This window comes from Mastomys coucha, unplaced genomic scaffold (assembly GCF_008632895.1).
Source record: "Mastomys coucha isolate ucsf_1 unplaced genomic scaffold, UCSF_Mcou_1 pScaffold22, whole genome shotgun sequence".
Classification (NCBI taxonomy): Eukaryota; Metazoa; Chordata; class Mammalia; order Rodentia; family Muridae; genus Mastomys; species Mastomys coucha.
In genome coordinates, this window is record NW_022196905.1 from 79,104,564 (window position 1) to 79,119,235 (window position 14,672).

Sequence of the window (14,672 nt, forward strand, 5' to 3'; positions counted from 1 at the left end):
GAAATCCGCCTGCCTCTGCCTCCCAAGTGCTGGGATTAAAGGCGTGTGCCACCACCGCCCAGCTAAATGCCTGTTTAAATTGGAGTACATGTTGAAATTGGGAAACTAAGAAAAGTCAATGAGGTAAGATTTCAAGGGAATGGAACACTAGTGGTATGAGGAGGAGAGAGGAATAATGAATGGGAAGGGTTAAATCGGCAAGGGAAGAAGGCTAGAATAGAAGCAGAGTATGTGGAAGAATAACTAACACTAAAGACAATGAAATGCCATATAGAAACCTACTACTGTAGAATCTTCTGAAATTATATACATACACATATGTATAAGGAGTTTAAATGCAGTTACTCTATAATGAGGAGACAGTGTCTCTCCAAGAAAGCATAAGCTATCAAACAAAAAGCTTGGTGGCAAGTATGAGTTATGTGTTTTCTCACTGGTTGCTGGTCATAGATACCCTCTAAAAATTGATAGCACTATACTATTGCAAACAGTGCCATGTACTTGAGTTACAGAGCATGGAGAAATCAAACTCACACTCTAAGGGAAGCTTCATTCCCTAGTTGCTAGCTCTTAGGGCATTGAAAGACTCTGTACACCAGAAGTAGCAGATGCGTACAGTGAAACAGCATTTGCAAGACATGATAGGGCCATTTCACAAATGAACTAACAGGATCTGTGACTGCATACATAAGCTCTATTCATGAGCTAAACAAAATGCCATCATAGATAGCAGAAGGGCTCATATGGTCCAACCTCTAGCTGAGGAGTTGTTGGCAATTGATGGCTGCTAGGGGAGGATAGTCAGTTTTGTTCAAGGATGTATCTTTAAGAGGATATCCATGATAGTCTCAGGTCCATGCAAATGAAAACAAAATTAAGTTATCTCAGTGAGCTTTTTAAAAAAATGATCACATGAAGTTGGGATAGAAAAGTCATAGGGAGAGATAGGGGAGCAGCTAGAAGGCAGATAGATTTGATCAAAATAAATGTGCATATATGAAATTTTCAAACAGTGCTGAGAAGAATAAAAAGAGGTAACTATTTTAAAAGAAAATACATAAGAATACAGAAACATGCAAAATAATAATCCATTCTAATCTCTTTTCTGGAAAAAAGAAAGAAGCCCTATCAGGAAAGTAGAGTGTACCATAAAGTTGCATTCCTAAACAATGAAGGTCACATCTGTAAGTCTTAATTCTTCTGTAGGGAGGATTGGACCTCAGGGTAGTTAAGCAGGTACACTACCACTGAGCTACGTCTTCAGCCTGCATCTATTTTATGTTGAGACAAACTTCCAAAGTTGCCCAGGCTGTTGTATAATTCACTCTGCAGCTTAAGTAGACCTTGAGCTTGTGAATCTACCATATAAGCCTCCTGAATAACTAAAATTATATGCTACAGCACAAGGCTTGCTTTCTGAATCTTATTTTCTAGGAAGAGAAATTTGGATAAATGAATAGGTAAATAATTAGGCAGGTAGGTAAATGATAGGTAGGTAGGTAGATAGATAGATAGATAGATAGATAGATAGATAGATAGATAGATCCTTTCTTGGTGCTGTTTTGATTTGTTTTGTCAATTTAATACAAGCTAGTCGTTTGGGAAGAGAGAATTTCAATTACGATTGGCATATAAGCAAATTTGTATGGTATTTCCTTGATTGATGATTGTTATAGGAGGGTTCATATCACTGAAGGTGGTGCTAGCCCTGGGCAGTTGGTCTTGGATAGGACAAAAAATCAGTCTTAGTGAGCCATGGGAAGCAAGCCAGTAAGAGTGCTCCACCATGGTGTCTGTTTCAGTTACTTACTTCATGTTCTTGCTCTGAAGTTCTGTTCTTACTTTCTTTCATGATTGACTACAAGTTTAAGCTGAAGTAAATCCTGTTCTCCCCAAATTGTTTTTGGTCATGGTGTTTATCACAGTTACAGAAATCAAACTAAGGCAAATAGATGACAGACAGATGAGCAAGCAGACAGACAGAGACACATAATAGTAGAAAGATAGTAGATAGATGGAGGAATGATCATTTCAGGACTTAGATTGGAATTGGTATCTATTTATATGTTTATCAATTAGATTTATTGACAATATGATTTTTATTTATGCATATCAACACATTTTTTCCAAGCAAAATTGACTTTCATAAGACTCATCATGGATACTATGAAATCAAACCAATCAAGATCTATTGATACAGAAATATAAGTTGATTATATTATATTACCTTACATGTGGGCCCATTCCATAAATACTGTAAACCTCAGTGGAAAAGTTCATAGGCAAGGCTATTCCAAAATATATGGAAAAATCACTTCTATATTTTCAGAAGTCTTGATGCAACATGATTCCTTATATAATATTTTACTTTGTTTCATTTTTCTTTTTCTTTCAATATGTCTGTATTCTGCACACTGAACTGTACCACTATGTGAGCAAAAGCTAAGATGAGTAATACACTAGGAAGAGAAATGGGAGATAGGGAAAGTGAAGATGTGGATGAGGAGAATGAAAGAGATGCACTGAGTGACAAAGAGAGAAGGAGAAAAGGGAGGCAGAGGGAGGAGACCCAGGGAACTGATGAGGCAGGAAAATGTGAAGAAAATGGAGGAAAGAGAGATATTGTCATCCAGATCACAACAGAAATGTTACGCTGACCATATGGCTCAGGTTTACATGCTTTTTTAGTGAAAATATATAACCTATATTTTATATAAATAAGTATATATCATTGCATGCACATATTTCCTATATGGCTCCATGTTTTTCTTTTTTAAACTATTGGATAGTTATATTAATGGAGTTCTTGTTCCCCTGTATATACTCATTCAAAATAATCAAACAACTTGGATGTCTTCAAACTTTTTTAAATCAAGAATATTTCCGATTATTGTACTAAACTTTCGTTTGTTGCACATAATCATTAAACTCCCTGCAATACGTCAAGTAGTAAGCTAACTACAGAGAAAAGTAAAGCAAGTGACATTCATGTCTGTCTGAAAAAACCTTACAGTTGGTGAAGAAAGGGCAACATCAAGGGGATAATCCTAGCAGGTCTGGGATAGCAACCAGGTGTTAAGTACAAGGTGTTATCACAGCTTACACTTAAGTCTTACCAAGACAATAGGACTCAAAGAAGCCAAAAAAGCCCTACTTTGTCAGTACAGATTCATATATGTACATATATGTGTATACGTATATGTATATATGTATGTGTACATATATATATATGCTCATGTAGTTTCATTATTTTTTGAAGTTAGCTTAAATAGTCTTATATTTTAGTATGCCAAATAAGAATATTTTCATCTGAAAAATCCACATGACACAGATGCAAATACAAGTCTACAGAATCATATCTCATTTTTATAGAATATCTAACTCATATATTGCTATAATTCATCAGATTCAACCCCAAAAAGAGGCATGACAGGTAACTTTGAGGAGTTTTTAACCTAATGCTTTATTCTATATGTTACACAGAGACACATGAACTCGTGTCAGGTTCTGAAAGCAGAATTTCACTTCAGCTCCTGGTTTGCAGCCTAAAATCACCCATTTCTCCCCATTTGTTCTCTCAGTTCATGGTTATTTAATGTCCATTCAGATACTATAGGACTTTAGGCTCAAGAGTTCTAATAACCAATTTTAAAACTATGATAAAATTTAATCTAATTCAAAGTTTAACTGTCTGACAAAAAAAATATTGATTTTGCTTTTAACCCTCAAATAATATGAGGAAATTTTGTGTCACTATAAAAGATTCACGTTTATACTAGAAAATTTTAAACCACACACAGAAGACATTTAAAAGGTATCTTTTATAAGATTTTCAGGTGAAGAAATATTTTTATACTTTTAAATCTGAGATTACATTCTCTCATCCCTTCCATGCACATACTAATTTGAGTGAGAGATTCTGATTCAGAGAGTAAGGTTGTGGAGGATAAAGTAGGACAGCCAACATCTTCCTCTGGCCTCTTCCTATATTCATAGGTATGCACACACTACATATGTGCACATGCCCTTAAGAAATACTTTATTTCAAATATGGTGATAACAACTATTTTACACATACAATGAAGTACTTTACAGAAGCAAAGCACAGTTAAATGTGCTCTTTCACTTTTATATCATTTGTGTTCTTCTTCCCCCTCAATATCTATGCTCTCTTTCTAGGTTCCTGAATTCTACAGCACTCTAAATTAAACACACACACACACGCGCACACACACACACACGCGCACACACACACACGCACACACACACACACACACACACACACACACATCTAAAGATTGGACACTAAGATCTTCGTGGGACATTGGCCTGAGTTACCTCACCTATGTGGTGTTTCCTAGAACCATTCATTTATTTATAAACTTTCCTTTACAACTGAGAAAAATTTCATGATAAGGAGGTAATTCAAGTTGTAAGAAGAATAGGAGGGTAGAGCAGACATAAGGAACAACTAACATGAATAATTTGAAAAAGACCTATACCAACCTATCATTTTTATAACTGCCGTATGTAATTTTATATATCCATATAAAATAGTTAATTGTAATTACCCTACACAGGGAATTATGCTCAACCCAAAAGCCATAGTTTGCCCAATAAAGAGATGAGTGTCAGACATAGAAAGCCTTCCCCAAGCTGTTGGTTGGAGATCTACTAAAGATCTCCCCAAACAACATAAATTATTGTCAATGCTCCACGTTGTCTTCCAGAACTTGATGGTAGCATTCTTTTGCTAAAGACAAGATACATTTTAGAGACAAGACAGGAGAAATCAAACTGGTACAGGCCAGGAAGCTTCCTCTGTGTTGACTATCTTTCATTGTACTAGGGGTGCTATGTCAGCTTCAGAGTAGAGGTGGAGGTCATCATCAGTCTTGCTCAGCTTTGAACTATAATAATGGCAGATGTAGTAAGCAAAATATGACCCTGGGTGAAATAGTGGCACCTATGTTAAGAGAGCAAGCAAGCATTTTCTGAATTTATTTAAAACCGACTCCATAGAACCGAACACTAGCATGGTACTGCAAATATAGCCAAGAACCCATGATAAAAAAGTTCTTGGACCCCAGGAGTGAACCTACTACAATCATTCTGCCACATGGACACAGTATCAAATTACCCTCTAAATCCATATCTTTCTACCTGTATATTAGTGTAGCTCTCAGACCTTACTAGTAAAGTGTCAACATATGCTGAATGATAGTCATGAAAATACACAAGTCATAAAGTACAGGAACAAGTCATTGTGATTATTCATGCAGAAATGAGACATCAATATCACAGCTCCAATGAAGACCCAGAGAGTACTGTGGAAGGAAAGACTGTAAGAGCCAGAGGCTGGGGAAAAGCAGAGTGAAGAATGCCTTTTAGATATGTCAAGACTGTTGTACTTGTAAATTCACAGTGGCAGAGGTTGTTTATACTAGACCTGCAAAATATTGAGCCAATCAATTTCATATCATATAAATTGAAAAGGTTCATGAGCCCCCAGACCTAATTGAGGAAATATTTGTAGATAATGGCTTCCTGGAGGAGAGTCTGTTTTCTTTAAGAGGGTGTCCCCTAGTAGACTGACCATATTTTAGTATATATAAAAATATACATAATATTGTTTATATATTACATATATAATATATAAGTATGTACAATATATACACTTTTTATATATATGAGTATATAGGCATATAAACTGGATTCAATGATTTAATTTTTTTTAAAAAAAGACCATGACGGTTGGGTGGAGATAGATAGGAGTATATCTAGGAGGAGTTGGGTATAGATATACTGGTGAATATGATCAAACCATATTCCACAAAATATTCAGAGAATTGATTAAAGAATTTTAAGAACTATAATGACCTAAAGAAACTTTCTGATCAATCATATTACTCTCAGATAACATTAACATATCAATATTATGCATGATACATTAACTTACATGAACTAACTTGATAATATATTAGCATAAATACATTTATTAGAATTTTGCAAATGTTTATATCTCACATTTTTGTAAGCTGCATTTTGTATTGACTTAAAGTTATACTAAAGTATATTAATAAAATAACATATGAATATAATTTAAAGTAAACATGTAGAAATTTGGGGTCCATACCAAAAAATATTTTACTGATAATACATAGCAAATGCATTTGGAGATAGTAATTTATTTTATTTTTAAATGAGTGTTCTTCTATATTGCTGCCCTTTCTACTTATAACACAATTTTTATAATATAGAGGAGTTTGATTCTTTTGACACATTCCAAAAGTGAGTTCTCAGGCATCACACTAAGGAGACTATAGTAGTATTAATTGTGATAATACGTCTTTCCATTTCTTTTTTATTAGATATTTTTTATTTGCATTTCAAATAATACTCCCTTTGCCATTTCCCTTCTGAAAAAAAAAAACAACCCTATTCCCTCCTCCTCCTCCTGCTCACCAACCCACCCTCTCCTGCTTCCTGGCCCTGGCATTCCCCTACACTGGGGCATAGAAACTTCACAGGACCAAGGGCCTCTCCTCCCATTGATGACCTACTAGGCCATCCTCTGCTACATATGCAGCTGGAGCCATGAGTCCCACCATGTGTACTCTTTGGTTGGTAGTTTAATCCATGGGAGCTCTGAGGGTACTAGTTAGTTCATATTGTTGTTCGTCCTAAGGGGCTGCAAACCCTTCAGCTCCTTGGGTCCTTTCTCTAGCTCCTTCTTGGGGACCCTGTGCTCAGTCCAATGGATGGTTGTGAGCCTCCACTTCTGTATTAGTCATTTCTGTTGAATTTGACAGACTTTCCTTGCCCTTTACTCCACAGGCACAAATTGTTTTGTAGATCTTCACTAATCATATTATTATGAAATGTGCTCTATAAGTTTCTCTAAAAAGCAAATACAGACTATTAACAGTGGTGTGTAGTTGTTGTTCATACATTAGTTTTTTGATCTTTTAGACAAATGAAGATATAAACACTATCTTTAATATAAACAACAGAATAGTAACCATTCCCCAAGAAACAAATGCATATTGTAGTGCACATATTTTTATACTATATATTCAAGAAGTTGTACTATTTGCTTATTTGATCTAGAGTTCATGATCTAAAATTGTATGACACCATCACCTAATGGTATAATTTTTCCTCTCTTTGAGCTCATTGTTTTATTTCTGGCTTGATCCCTCTGTATCCATGCAAGGTAGTTTTAGAAATTAGAATTAGTTTCAATATGCAACAGTTAGCATTGATCAGAACAAAGTGAATTCTATTCACAACCATGACAGCCTTCATACATCCTTCATACTTCATAATGTTCAGACAGAATATGGATGAAAATATTTCTGAAACTATTTTGTGAAAGTAAATATGTAACAGATATGAAATTGCTTTCTTATTGCAGGTACTACTCTATTACCCCATAGGGTTCTTTGCTGGCTTTGAAATAAAGGAATTTATACCCCATACTTCATTTTACCTTTACATGTGTCTTTGATTTCAGCTTACAAACTACTGCAATATGATTAATAGGGCATTCATTTCAGACTAAAAAAAATATGTACATTTTTAGAGTAAGATATTGTTCTTACCTACATTTTAAGAACAGGGAAAGCATGCCAAATTCTGAAAATTTCACTTTTCTCAGCAGTAAAAGCAGACAGTTCATATCTACTTTTGACAGATACTGACTATATCAGTTCAAAGAATAAATGTGACTGTGTCACTGCTGGAACACTCTTGAACATTGTTTCTGGAAATTGCCTTCTTTCAAGAAACATTAACCAAAATAGCTGATTTCAACCTAGAGTTCATCCTAATTCTCCCTCTCAGCTACTTTTATGTGTGTTCTGCTTTAAAAATGAAGAAACACTCCTATCCACAATTGATATGATGTAATCACTTAAAATTTGTAGTTGGCAAACAGCTTTAATGCATTTTGATGCAATCCTTTCATGTCTCAAAGCCTGAGAATCCACTAACTCTCCTGGAATCCTGGATTTTTCTGAGAATCCACTAACTCTCCTGGAACCCTGGATTTTTCTGAGAATCCACTAACTCTCCTGGAATCCTGGATTTTTCTGAGAATTCACTAACTCTCCTGGAATCCTGGATTTTTCTATCATGTCTTCAAGCCCCCAAGATAGGGATCTCTACATTAGGGCTCTGGTTATTTCTTTTCCAAGCAATTTTTCATTCATGACTGAATAAATTCTCAGGACTTTGTAAAATATTCTTCTATTCAAGCAATTCCAAAATCTTCTCACCTGTGATTATAGCCTTGTAGACACTCACTAATGGCCTTTGTTTCATTATCTTTGCCAGAGTCTTGTTCAACTCTATTTTAAATAAATTTTAATCCTCTATTATATACCTGACACTGTGTCTGGCATTTTACAAAGGTTAACATGTTAAACATGTTGTCATGCGGCTATTAAAGAATATAGCCTTGGCTCTTTCTGCTTTTCTATCTTAGTCAGTCACTATGCTTAGTTTCAATTGGCTGCTTTCAAAATTTGTACAGCATACTTGATTCACAGTTCAATTTCACTCTTTGCATGCAGCCAAAATTTTCATAATAATTGTTTTCATATTGTTGTTTTGTGCATGTAGTCTCTTTCCAGACTAGTTTATAATTTAGAGCAATTTCCTGGCATAACTTCATGACCATTGTTCTTTCCTCTTATCAATACAATCCATGTTAACTAAATCAATTACCCATGATCTAGCAGAGTATTACAGCTTTTACTAATGACATGACCTAAAAGAAATCTTTTTCCCTTATATTTTTTTCTGTCAAGTATTTTGTCACAACAGTCCAACCAATACATGCCTGAATGCAATTCAAAATCTTTTAAGAAGCAAATTCTTCCCAAGTCACTTTCTAACATACATCTATTATGAACTTTCAAGTCTTACTACACTTTGTTATGCTTAAAGCATGTAATCACATATTAGCACTGTAATTCTCTTCTTCTGTTATCAGTCTCCATCCTGTTGAGGTGCCCTCTCTATTATTTTGTCTCACTTAAATATGTCTCTGTAATAAACCCAACTTAATTACCACTCTTTACTTAAATCTTCAACAGCTTAGGTACCATTTTAAGTAAAGTTGTTGGTTGCACACATACACTTTGGTTCAAATCCTTGTTCTGCCAATAATGTCTTATTGTCTTAAAGCACTGGATCTTCGTGTGCCTTAGTTTTTCATACATATAAGAACGATGAAAATGTCATCTGTCCTTAGAATAGTTTGAGGAACAAATTAAACAATGAATGTAGACTATTTGGAATATAAAACACAATAGCACAATAATTATTGCTGCTGCAACAGTCAATTAGCAATGGTAATAAATTCCTCCACAACTCTAATACTCTCTTCTGATAGACTTTTCTATTATTTATAAAGATGGCATAGAATGTGGATCTTGATGAGATTCAGATTTCTGTCACTGATATCATCTTATGGTGTTCTGGGTCTGTGTCTTCAACATCATTTAAAACCTCAGTGAACAGGAACTAGAGCTTTTACTTTTTGCCTTTCATCTCATATAAGTTTTAAGCCCAGAGCAGGAAGTCCTTTAACAGTAAGTGGCTGAGTTATTCCTATTCTGCTTCCTAGTGTAGTTTATATTTACCCTATGTGTAAGGTCTAGAGGTGGAAGAAGTACCTGCCCCTTCATTTTTTACTCTGATCTAGAAAGTAAAAACATAATGTTTCATAAATTAAATTAAATTGCTACCTTTCCAGAAATCTTTTAGTATTTATTATTCTTTACTGGAATCAGATGATAAATTAGACTGAAGTTAGGATAGTCCTGTCTTTTAAAGATGTGCTTTGTTTTATCAGTAGCCTATTGAGGTTTTTGTAGTGGCTTATCTAAATATTCAGACTGGATCAAAGAAATCAGCTCTGCTATGAAATACCACAAGAACTCTATTGCTGCTATAAAGCACTAGACCATCAAGATTAGTACCATGTGGTATAGAAACAGCCTGTTCTACACACAGGAAATGGGGGTACATACAACCTTTAAAGAAATGAAAAAAATAAGGAAAAAATTAAAGTCAATATGGTAATTATCACTACGCATCAGCAGTGCTAAGCAACATCGTTGATAAAATACTCCTCCCTGCTGGAGCCACCTCCATTGACACCCACAAGCATGCTACCTCCCACATCACTACTTTGAAAACTATCCTTACAGAAATTGGACCTTTGCTGGTTCCTATGAGAATCCTAAAATATCTTAGAACAACTTTAAAACAAAGAAACAAATAATTCATATCACCTTATTTGTGTGTGTGTATGTACATACACGTGTATAAGGAAGTCAAAGGACAGCTAGTAGAAGTCAGTTTTCTCCTCTCATTATGTGGGTTCCAGGGATTAAACACAAATCACCAGGCTTGGTGGCAAGTGAACAGTCATATTTTATATTAATAGTTTGTAACAGTGATTATGGAAAATATTGCTCTCATGTGTTCAATCACAGAAAGAATTGTAGGATGAACAAGGTCGTTGCCATAGGCTGTTGTCAACAAGTTTTCATTCAAATCAGAAGTCAACTAGACTCCTGGAGGAGAGTAGAAACTGAGGGCTTTGATTTATGTCCTTTGATAAAGGAGACATAGGCAACAGGGATAATAGAATGCAGAAGCTAATAGGCAGCTTGAGGAGTGGACATCACCCAATGATACCCATCTTTGTCTGTCTGCATTTTCTTTCTCCAAGTCTGGCACTGCCCTGACTACCATCTCTCAAGTTCTCCTTGATTCTTACTCCATCTACAGTGCATTGACTCCTCTCATTCACTTCTGGCCACTTTCATTGTCAATTACAAATACACAGAACACTGAAGCTATTTCATCTCTATCCTTTTTTTTAAACTGTGTGTTTTGTTTCTTTCATCTCCAGTAAGTGTAGTAATTCCTTGGTTATCTCTCTCACTGTCTATGCATAACTCAAGGTACCTGTCACCAGAGGTGTCATTCTGTGCTCATAGCTCATGAATGAAACCAGCAATGACACAACTTCTGCAGGTCAGGATTTCCTCTTGAAATCTATAGTTACATGCCCAATTAGCAGCAAGATGAGAGGTTAAAACTTAATGACACATCTGCAGTATTACAAATTATTCTCTCTTATCTACACTTTGTCTCAGGATAGATACCAGTTGTAGACATGGACAGTCATTATCATTTCCAGAATGTTATTATAAGCAACTAAAAGTTTGTCACCTAACCTTAGGTAATGGTTTGAAGATGATGAGTTCCTGGTCTCAGTTCTGCATAATCATACGAATAGTTCATGTCAAGTGAAATGACTCTAAACTAGCTAGATATATGTACATCTTCTTAATAGCTAATGTCAATTGGGACTTTAATTTTTAATAGTTAGTATATCTTAATGATGCTAAGGTGCTATGGCAAGACAGCATAAAAGACATTCAGTGACTAAAGAACTGATGAGAAAAAAATGCTATTTGCAGGAGATGTGATTTTCTACATGGACATTTAATTATGAGAAAACTGACATGCTGGTAAAACATTTCAAAGTTTCTTAATAAAACATAGACATACCAAATTTAATCATTTTACAAGTAGTTCCTTTTTCATAAGAAATGTTACAAAGAGGGCATATTAATGCAACCTTAAATAATATTTTATATGTGAAAGGGACAATATTTAATTATTTAAATGATATAATATTTTAATGTAAAATTTCATATTAAATTTAAGATTGGAAAGAAAGTGAGTAGTGTCAAAATAGTAAAAAAGAAAAAATGGATGGAAAATAATACTTTAAAAATTTCAGAATGTTCTCAGATGATAACATTCAACTACTTTTTGTTTGTAATTCCTCAAAATCACTAGATGAAATAACAATATTACCTAAATAAACCTTACAAATACATGTGTATGTAATGTATATGCTGAGAGATACATAGAGATTATACATTATATATATACATCATATATGTGTATGTATACATATGTAAATACATATACATGTACATATAGATATATTTACTCACATATATAGAAATAGATGGATATTAATGGTGGCAGTAAAATAATGGAAATCTAAACTAAGCTTCCAAACTTGACTTTCAACATCATACTTCCCAATCTCTAATTTATAGCTTAAAACCATTGATTTAATGAAATAAAACCCTCCTGGCATGCTGAAAAAGTAGGCGAAAGTTTCAGTGATTGCTGTTCAAGTTTGTGTAGTTGCTATAAATAGCCCTTCAGTATTGGTCCTCAAGGTTAAAGACTGTACACAGCAGTGTGTGTACAACAATAGTGTCTAAATAGGGAAAATACAGATTTTACTGAGGAAACTCAGCCCAGTCCTGATTTAGCAGCATGAAATGTGATGTGCTTCCTTTCTCTCTCTGGATCTCCCATTCCACCTTCGTGATAAGGAAGTTCAGAGGACATCATTCCTGATATTCTTTTCTATTCTAAAATAATTTATATTTTCATGACAACGTGATCTATAAAAGGCATAGCACTGCTGTCATGAGGGGCAAAATAATTCTGCTCCCTAGAGAGTATATATTGGTACAGATTTTCAACACAACTATGGAAATGACTAAAATGTAAAGTACCTCTGGTTGGTACATCAGCATTCATTACAGTTAAAATGCACCCCTGGCACACAACATTACAGCCTTTGAACCCTCTGGCCCGCATAGTCATCACATGCATCATCAGGATGCTGAATACCAGATGGGTTGAGTCACTGGGTGAAAAAGAACAGCAGCACCTTTGTGGGCTTGTGTATATTCTTGATACTAGCTATAAGAGTAATTTAGCATCACCCTATCATTACATGGTTCTTTTGTGCCTGACTTTCTTTTGTAAAAAATTAAGCCCAAATTTTTTCACATACTTTGATGTTAAGGCCAGTTTGTACTACTGAAATTCACTGAACTATTTACTATATAAGGAGTCAACAACATTTACTATATTAGGAATTTAAGCAAGAAAGTTATAGTGACAATTAATTTATTCAAGGTCATACTAAGAAACAGTTTAAAAAAATATCTCTTTCTTTTAAAAAAAAAAATGAAGTTTTCCCAGAAGTAATGGACTCCATTTTCAAACTATTTGGGCATGCTTTTGTTCTCCTTAAACTTTGAAAGGTATTCATTTCCTAACAGTTGTTAGTAGCATAAAATATGATGCCTTACTGTGTTGTACTAAAACTCACTGGTTCTGCATACCTGGTTGGCTCTTATAGTGTGCCTGTTTTTATAGTATTCACATAGGGATGCAAGCAGATATATTTCATCATATAAAAACTATTATTTAGCATCAGGACCAAATTCATTTTATAAAATTCTAAGTCAAGGAACAGTCAAATTTACAAGCTTTAAATTTTCTGATTTTTACTTCTGAGTTTGAGTTTTAGCATCAAAGTGAGAGGCTTCCTTTAACTGGCTTTTAACAAACTATCTTATATAAGTGTAAGCATGAATATCTGCACCACATCAATTTGTCTTTGCATACTCATTGTACTTCAGTATATACAAAAAGCATCCCCACATTCTTCTCATTTTGTCACCCAACCCATTTGTAAATATCTAAACCTGTGCTAAATATTTATAAATTAAAACCTGTACTGCTTTGTGAGTAGCAGTCAGTCCTCTTGGAAGCTGGTTTTGTTTTTTGTTTGTGTATTTATTTAGTGTTCCTGTACTGATTCTAAAATTATATAATTGTTTATATTAAATATAGGGTTTGCTAATACAGTAAAAATAGAGACTGGTATTTTTGTTTCTGTAAAAATAGTTTTGACTTCAGCAACCCATGAAGAGTTTCAGGACTCCTCAGAGGCATATGGGACAAGTTTGAGAAGCACTGAATTAAACATTTCAAATAGATATTACAAATTTTCCAAGATATTTCTTAATTTACTGAAAGTAAATTTGTTAACAATAAATTAAAGCATAACATTATTCATTAATGTTTGAGTACAGAAAATTTTCAAAAACATTTTAAAGTAATCCTAAGAGATTCTAAAATCACAGCCCTAAGAAGCTAACACGAAGCCATAAGAGAGAAAACACAAGTGAATTTTAGTGCATGTACTAATCCCTGTACTGTTTTCCATACCTTTTGGCTTATTACCTTGAAATTGTTCCTTCCTCACATAGCATGTGCTTCTTCAGTTTGCAGTTGTTGAAAATGATGCTGGAATCTTTCTTCGGAGATCCAAGCAGTCAAAGACATAAACACACCCTCCTGTTCTTAGACTTAACCCTTTACCTCTGACTCAGCCATGAACTACAGAGTCAATCAAAAGGGCTCTTGCCTGAAAGCTAAGTCACGTCATCTTTCCTTAGCCAATCGTAAGTTCAGGCTACACTCAACAGCTGCTCAATTGAGACATTCATCTACAGCCGGTAAGTACCACTGTCATTATTTATGGCTCTTTGCCAGATGGCTCCAGAATAGCAAACAACCCATCAGGTTTTACAACTTTCAAAATATAGATAGGAAACATTGTACTCTTTTTATGTGTGGGTTATATAATTTTTCCAGTTCCTAGGCTCATCAAAAGCAAAAACTGATCAAAGATGGAGTATCATTATTTCTGGAAATACTCCAAAAGAGAAGAGGCAAGAAATCTTCATCAGATCTAACAT

At 34.5% G+C, this 14,672-nt stretch overlaps 1 protein-coding gene across 4 annotated transcripts in view; it reads right to left on the reverse strand.

Moving 5' to 3' along the window:
- LOC116071419 (transmembrane protease serine 11F) overlaps positions 1–14,299 on the reverse strand; it is an 86,802-nt gene extending 72,503 nt beyond the window's left edge. For 3 of the 4 annotated variants that reach the window (XM_031342915.1, XM_031342914.1, XM_031342912.1), the window contains exon 1: positions 14,155–14,299. The gene's annotated coding sequence lies outside the window, so the exon portion shown is untranslated. Of the gene's footprint in view, positions 1–14,139 lie in introns of all 4 variants that reach the window. The other variant, XM_031342913.1, reaches the window with a different exon arrangement.
- Between the last annotated feature and the right edge of the window lie 373 nt (positions 14,300–14,672).